This window comes from Nycticebus coucang, chromosome 1, assembly GCF_027406575.1.
Source record: "Nycticebus coucang isolate mNycCou1 chromosome 1, mNycCou1.pri, whole genome shotgun sequence".
NCBI classification, from domain to species: Eukaryota; Metazoa; Chordata; class Mammalia; order Primates; family Lorisidae; genus Nycticebus; species Nycticebus coucang.
Genome location: NC_069780.1, coordinates 3,645,552 through 3,654,056, shown reverse-complemented (window position 1 = coordinate 3,654,056; position 8,505 = coordinate 3,645,552). Strand labels below are relative to the sequence as shown.

Sequence of the window (8,505 nt, the reverse complement as noted above, 5' to 3'; positions counted from 1 at the left end):
AATATTCATTAATGATATTGGTCTATAATTTTCTTTCTTTGTTGGATCCTTTGCAGGTTTGGAGATCAGGGCGATATTTGCTTCATAGAATGTGTTGGGAAATATTCCTTCTTTTTCTATGCTTTGGAAAAGGTTGGATAATATAGGTACTAGTTCCTCTTCAAAGGTCCGGTAGAATTTGGAGATGAAGCCATCTGGGTTGTAGTGGAGATTTGGGGTTTTGCCTTCCTCAGCTTGCACAGCTGTTCTTGCTGTTCTCGGCTATATCACTCTGCTCTCTGCCTCTGTAACCACAGTGTCTCCTGTTTTTCTGCGTATCTCCTCTGCATCTCTCACGGAAATCGTGGGATGGAGGCCCAGATGCTACACAAAGATCTCGTCATATCAGACCTGCAACTTCATTGTATCTGGAAAGACCCTTTCCCCAAATAGAGTGACATTTACATGTTCCAGGGGTTTGACATGGACTTATCTTCTGAGAGGCTACCTTCCAACCGACTACAAGGCTGTCTTCTATTACTAAGTCAAAGGGCTTTTGTTGTGATCATACGGTGAAAGGTGAAGCTATGTCAGTTAAGAGAACTAGTGAAGAAATGCAATAATGGGAAGGGAAGGAAAAAGAAAAGGAGAGAAGAATGAAAGGAGAGGAAAGAAAAACTTACATTAGGAAGAATGACTGTGACAGACTACAATGTGTGTCAACATTTACCAACAAAATTGAGCAAATGCTGCTGTTTGAAAGGGGTTTAAAACAAGGAAAAAACAATAATTAGGGAAAATAAGGTTGAGCCTTTGAATAAATATATGGTGCAAAAGGAATTTTAGGGCACTCGAGATGATCAATTTAAAAATTATAACCCCTTCAAAATAGCGTTATCATTAAAAAATCAGAAATTTAAGTCATCATCACCATCTTCAATAAATCTGTCCCCACTGCCCCTGTTTCTATGGCAAACAAAATACAACATTTCAGCATACCTTTGTACTATTACAAGACTAAGAAACAGTTTGTTATTGGCAAGGCTTGTGAAAGCAAAACAATAATGAGTCTTCTACATATGAATGCTCATCACTTGCCAAATCCTAGTTCAAAAATACAGACTTACAAGAAACTGAAATGTTATTTATAAGTAAGTTGGAATTTTCTTAAAAGTTTTTTCACACCCTAATAGTAGTATAACAGCAAACATGAACAGTTTGCAAAAGAAATGTTATAAACATTGAAAAAATTTAAACTCAGTAATAAGCAAATGGGCACAAGTTGAATATTTTTAACCAGATCGGTAAGTGATTAAAGAGAATATTAATATCCAGTACTGTAAAATATGTGAATTAAGAAGTCATTTTCTTAATTCCTAGTGGAATGTATACTAGTCTCAGTTTTCCCAAGAGCAAGTTGGATATGTGTACATAAAAAAACCTTCAAACTGTGCAGATTCTTTGACCCCACAATTTTACTTCTAGGCAATGTAACCTAAGGAGGTAAAAGCATATTCATTTAAAGATACATGCATAGGAGGAGTTTTATTCTAATATTGTTCTGTTAGTTGCAAATTATAAACATCCATGTCCAACATTTAAGATATTGGCTGAATAATGCATAGCCTTATAAAAGGATCTGTTCAGCTTCTGGCAATAATGATGCAGATCTATGTCTGTTGACACAAAAATGAGTTGTGTTAATGACACACTGGCTCATGAAAAGATTGTAGGAAGAGATAATTCCATTTTTGTGAAAAGCATACTTTATATATTTACACAAATTCATCTATTTTTTTTTTTTTTTTTGAGACAGAGTCTCAAGCTGTCACCCTGGGTAGAGTGCTGTAGCATCATAGCTCACAGCAACCTCCAATTTGGGCTCAAGCAATCCTCTTGCCTCAGTTTTTCTATTTTTAGTAGAGATGGAGTTTTGCTTTTTTGCTCAGGCTGGTCTCGAACTTTTGAGCTCACCTGCCTTCGGCCTTCCAGAATGCTAGGATTACAGGCATAAGCCGCCACTGCCAGCCAATTTATCCATATATATTTCTCACATAAGTGTCTTGGCACAGTAACTGAGAGAAGGCCAGGAAGGCTGTGTTAACCAGTGTGATGAAAGTGTGTCAAACGCTCTGTGAAGCTAGTGAATGATGCCCCATGATCATATCAATGTACACAGCTATGATTTAATAAAAAAATAAATAAATAAAAGAAAAATTCCTAGCAGCAAAAAATATATTATTATAATAAAGAATATTAAAATACAATGCAAATTTATTAATATAAATAATTATGGTATAAATAAGAATAATACATAGACAGAGTATTATTTTTTTGGTATTTGTTATTATTTTCTAATTTCTTTTTTTTTGGTTTTTTTTTTTTTTGGCCGGGGCTGGGTTTGAACCCGCCACCTCCGGCATATGGGACCGGCGCCCTACTCCTTGAGCCACAGGCGCCGCCCTATTTTCTAATTTCTAATAATAAATGTGAACCATGTGTAAAATACAGTGTTTTAGAAGTGTTTAAATGCACTCTTTAACGAGTTCTCCATTAAAAAGTGAACCAATATATTCGGCAATGTTTCCCAAGCATATTTTTGAGATTTGTCTCATTAAATTTTGTATTGTGGACATACATAGTTAATAGAAAACACACATGAAGTACTTTTAAGGGCAAAATTTTATGATTTGTTGCCATAGAGAAAAATAAATTTCCAAAACTAAATATGAAATCCAACAGTATGCTTCTGCTTGTTTCTAAACGTGTTTACAACACGTATGTGCTTGGCAAGTTAAGAATATTTAGGGCTTAAAGAAATAAGGTGAAATGAAGGGAAAATCGGCAGGTATTAAAATTTATATTCTAGAATACAACACTGCCAGGGTGTTTATGCACATTCAACTCAATTTCGTAAATGTAGAAGTCACTACATACAAGAATGAAGCAAAAGTAAGCCACGGTCACTATCCTCAAAGATATCTTCTTGGTCTTCTCATATTCAAACAATTTCCTGATTCAAACAAGAAAGAAACTTCACTAGTTCTAATATATATATTTCTATTATATATAAATTTTGTGAAATATTTAATCAAGCCAGTTAACAAAAACATCTCCTCTTACGCTTTTTTGTGGTGAGAACATTTACGCTATACTCTCAGAGCACGTTTCAAGTACACACTCCATTGTCACTAACTATAGTCTCCATGCTCTATGATAGATTTCCAGAAGGAAGAATTAGTTCTGTCTAACTCAGCGGTTCTCAACCTGTGAGTCGCGACCCACAGGAACTGTATTAAAGGGTCACGGCATTAGGAAGGTTGAGAACCACTGGTCTAACGGAACCTTTGCACCCTTGGTCACTCTTGGTGGCCTCTCCCCATTCTTTCTCAACCTCTCAGGCCCTAATAATCACCATTCTGCTCTCTGCTCCCATGAGTTTGACTTCTTTAGGTTCATATACATGTGTGATCATATGGATTTGTTTTTCTGTTCTTGGTTTATTCCACTTAACATAATGCCCTCCAGGTATAGCCATGTTGTTGCAAGTAACAAAATTTCCTTCTTTTTAAAGGCTGCATAATATTCTATCAGGTATCTACATCATATTTCCTGACATTCTTAGTTATTAGTTTTCTTTCAGCTGCACTGTGCTTGAGTGCCATCATATTCAGTGGACCGAGGTTAAAACCAATGCTTTCTCGAAGTAAGCCTTATAAACCCTCTGTGCTGTCTTCTTTTTTGCTTTTCAAAACTTTATTTCAACATAACTATTCTTACAGAAATACACTCATGTTGGTTAATAGAATGCAATTTAACTTACCCTACACAATTTGGACCAAAACTTGGTACATAGTTTAAAATTTTTTAAAAAAGGATTTGCAGTCTGCTTTATTTTTATCTAATACAAATGTATAAAAGATCCATCAAATGCTGCTAAAGAAGGCAGCAAGAACCTTGAGAAATTTACCTTTGGTTTGCCTCAGAAAAATACACATATTGCACTGTATAAGTTTATAAATTGGTATAACAAACGTTGTAATGTTTCAACGCCAGTTTACAAAGTACAGTAACTAATGGGTGTGGAAGGGGTGGGAGGGAGCCTATGTACACACATGGGGCAGGCATAGCTATCTGATTTGTTAATATTGCATGTAGATTGTAAATCTACACAAACCAAGATTCAGACAATTTCTTCAGTCTGAATTAACACTGTCAACTCACTTTATCTGCTGAGGTCAACAAGGAAAGTCAGCACACTAACTGTATGATTTTCTGACTTATGCAAAAAAGAAGAAAAGTAAGTTTTTTCCCCAGCTTTTCCGTCCAGAATTGACAGTATATCACTGGTAAGCTATTCCTTCCATTGTCAACATTCATGCAATGAGCGGTTATAGGCAATGGGTCTACGTGGGTTTTAATTTGTATCATCACTCATGCAAAATAGCCTCCAAAGTTAATGACCACATGACTTTAGAAGTACCTCTTAAAAAAATAAAATGGCCCTTCTTGGAAGACTAAAGCAAAACATCCAGCCATAGTTATAAGAAGCCTTATCAAAAAAAAAAAGAAAAAAAGAAAGAAAGAAAATGTAGCCCCTTGTGAATTACACCTCAATAAAAAGTATCCCCCAAATAAGCAGCTCTAAAAAAAGAAGAAAAAATATAACTTAAAATATCTTGAAAACCCATGTAATTATAGATTCAAAAGATAGTTAAAAGAGATTTATTTTCATAAGACAACCTAGGATTAAGGCTTATACTGTACTCTAGCACTTCAAGTTTATCACTACTTACTAAACATCAATTTACAAATACATGTTCGTTTTTTTTGTTGTTCCTTTATCAAAAGGGAAAATTCTAGCTTCAATTCTATCCTCCTGTGGCAAGGAGAGGTGACTAAAAAGTAAAAAAAAAAAAAAGATTCAAAGAGTTCCATGCAAATAACGTTTTTCAAATGGAAGAACTTCCAAATGACCAAAGTTCATATTGCTAATATATTTTTCATTGAAACAATTTTTAATAAGTACAAATACATGCAATAAGGTTCAGAACCGAATACAGGCCTGACAAGTCCTTATTTTCCAGAAGAAAGGCCTCAAGTCCCAATCGATTTCCAGTAACAATGTTTTTACAGATCATTTTAACAATACGGGGTTTAATTTCCTTCATATTTTTGTATTTAACATTCTAATCTTAAAGACTAGATTAGAAACTAGTTCAGTTCCCCAGAAGGCAATTTTTTTCCTTTTGCAGTATGAAGGAATCCACAAAAACCTCTTCCCCAGCTGGGTTCTCAATATCCAATCTATGCTTAAGAAGAATCTTTTTCTATCTAATGTAAACTGTAACTTAGGTGAAATGTAGCCACGAACATTAAAGTAGTTGTTAGAAAGATTTAGCTAGCTTTATAATTTAAGTTTTAAAACATAAGTATTTGCAGCTTGACCTTTTGTTGACAATGATTGTCGGAGCCTAGAACTCAACATTAACCAGTTCCCATTCACGCACACAAAGCACGCACCATCATCACACAACTTACTCCTGTCTTGAGAGAATCTGCTTTCTTAAATCTCTGGCCTCCCAGTCAAATTCCAAGTCCAAACGACTTTCCGAGGCCTCTTCTGAACCACTTCCATGGGGGAAGGCCCCAGCTGAGCAGGCTCCTTCTGAACAACATCCACGGGAAGCGGCAGGTCCACTGCAGTAGTTTCCGTCTGATGTGATGGACAAACTGTTCTTCAGATTCTGTTTCATACTGGCACGGCTTACAGCGGAAGGGTTTGGTCTTCAAATTATTGCATTTGTCCTCTGCTCCAGGTGTTTCTGAAGGAAGATCTTTATTTGAGCTGTAAACTTCTGGGGCAGGTGATGCCTTAAATACCGGCTGAGGTTCTACAACACTGAGCTCCAAATTTCTCAGTTCCATGTTTTCCAGTCCATTGGGTTCGTCTTTTATTTCAGGAAGACTCCTTGAGTCCTTTTCCATCGCTGTCTGAAAAGTTGTTATCCCCAACAGGCATAAGCTCTGCCATCTGTCTGTCTTCACCAACCAGGTAATCACAGCAGCTGCCATTTATTCCCCAGTTGAAGCCATATTTGCCAGCATGGTAAGCTGAGGTGCGGCCAGCTCAGCCTTGGAGAGGTCACGTAAGTCATACATGTCGTTAGGCAACACCATGCTGATGTCGCTGTTACCAGTGAGCAGCCCTGCTCCGCCAGAGGACTGCCCATTACCTGGGTGGCCCTAACTGTACCGCCTTCCTCGGCGAGGTGGGGCGGGCCACCCGGCGTCGCCGCCGCTCCTTCTCCGACTACTTTTCTTTGTTGCTGGAGTTGCAGGGGAGGAAGGGGGAGGGTGGAAAAGTTGGGCGCAGGGGCCGTGGAGGCCCGCGGAGGCCCAGGAGTGCGATGCCGAGGGTGCTCAGGCCGCGGGCCTCACCCAGCCGTCCGGGCCGCCGCCGGGGTCTGGGGCCCGGGCCTGGGGCCGGGGCCTCGGCCGCGCTCGCTCTGCTGCTGCGTCGCCAGCTCCGGGGAGCCGCACATCCCAGCACAGCGCTTTCTTCTTTTTTAATTGCAAATTGCTCCAAGAAAACTATAGGTGTGACAGGTAAGACTAAGAAACAGGCTCTCTCTCAGTGTTGAGTTTGTTAGCCTTTATTCAAGGTGATTATGACTGCAACCCATCTGTCATCTCATGCGTTAGATCTATTCATTTAAATACATTAAAATATTTATTAAGATATATAATATATATTAAAAAGTAAAATAGATCCCAAAATACATAAAGTGAGAGGTAAACACTGTTCCATTTTTTTACTCTTTTCCACTTCCAGCGCAAATTCTGTAGCAGCGACTATTATAAACTCTTTTCTTGCAATTCCCTCCATGTTACTAAATAATAAACCTAGACATGTTGCGTTCTCTGCTTCCCATCAGGACATTGAGGATTTCCTGTCTTATATCACCCTTCAATTTCATTCCGATCCTTACAAAATAATCATATGCTTTAATTTTCGATAGATAAATTAACAATATTTTCTTTTTTTTTTTTCCCTCTCTTTTTTTTTTTTTGTTGTTGGGGATTCATTGAGGGTACAATAGGCCAGTTACACTGATTGCAATTGTTAGGTAAAGTCCCTCTTGCAATCATGTCTTGCCCCCATAAAATGTGACAATATTTTCATTCCGAGGAAGAATAAGCGAATTCTGCAGTGCCAAGCGGCGACCTTGGACTGCATGTCTCCTCTGGTAGAAATTGTGTCCTCTAAAGTTGCTAACTCTTTTACTTTTTATTAGAATATTTCCTTATAAAATGATTATATTTTCCAAGAGAGTTTCTTCAGAGACATTTTACTGTTAAAGAAATAATCAATAGAGCCCAATATTGCTGTGCCGAGCGTGGTGCGGGTGTGCAGTACCGCTGGAGGCCTGCTGCTTCTGGGCGGTGGTCTCGCGCCTGCTCACCGACCGTCTTGGTATAAGGGTGTCGCACCCTCAGGTTCAGGTGACCAAGTGCAGCCATGCGTGCTGAAATGTCCTCATTCAATCCATATAATGATTGGTGGTTTGTCAAGATACAGAAACAGATAAAGAACTCTCAAAATATAAGGAAAAAGTTGAGACAAACTTAGTCTCTCTAACATTTAACTAATAGATGTTCCAGGAAAGAGATCCAGGGAATTGGAACAGGATGTTGTTTAAAGGAGAACAGGAAGATGTAGACATAGATAAAGACACGGTAATAAACACACACGCAGTAGTTACAGGCCAGAAAAACTCCAGATTAGAAAGGAAAGCTATTACAGAATTTTCCCCTGAAAATTTGCGGGAATCTTCCATTGTCTTCCAGCATCCAGCGGGGCGTTTGGAAGCCCACAGATTTTCATTTCCTTCCACTGGCCTCCTGTGACTCTCGGGCAGCTGTTCACCCTGGAATTCTAAAGCGCGCTCTGACGGGCTTCTCTCACGGTGTTAGAAAGACATGCTTTGCTGGACGCTCCGTCTGTCCCCTCAGCGTGAGGCTTTGCAACTCTTTAATTCCAAGAACAGGGTTTTGTTTGTTTTGGTTTGGTTTGATTTTTTGGATATGTTTTTCTTTTCAGCAACTCCTATCAATCAAATGTCAGACCTTCTAGAACTATCTTTTATGTCTTTTTAAAAATAATTTTCAGCTTTTTGGGGTTTTATATTTTTCTGAAATACGTTCTTAACTTTATTTTCTAATTTTTTACTAATTTTAAAAATGTATGTACTAAAACATTTAATTTCCGAGAATTTTTTTCTATCTAATTGTCTATTTTGTATGATAAAGTGATTGATGAAATTTAATCTGTTGGGTGAGACAAATTGCAGGGTAATGTTACTGCTATTATTATTCTCCTATCTCCTCAGTTCTGCATTTTTGTTTTTTTTTTTTTGAGACAGAGTCTTACTATGTCACCCTCGGTAGAGTGCCATGGCGTCACAGCTCACAGCAACCTCAAACTCTTGGGCTCAAGCTATTCTCTTGCCTCAGCCTCCCAAG

At 38.2% G+C, this 8,505-nt stretch overlaps 1 pseudogene; it reads right to left on the bottom strand.

Moving 5' to 3' along the window:
• Window positions 1–5,565: 5,565 nt before the first annotated feature.
• LOC128587944 (RE1-silencing transcription factor-like) lies at window positions 5,566–7,503 on the bottom strand (annotated as a pseudogene).
• Window positions 7,504–8,505: the final 1,002 nt, after the last annotated feature.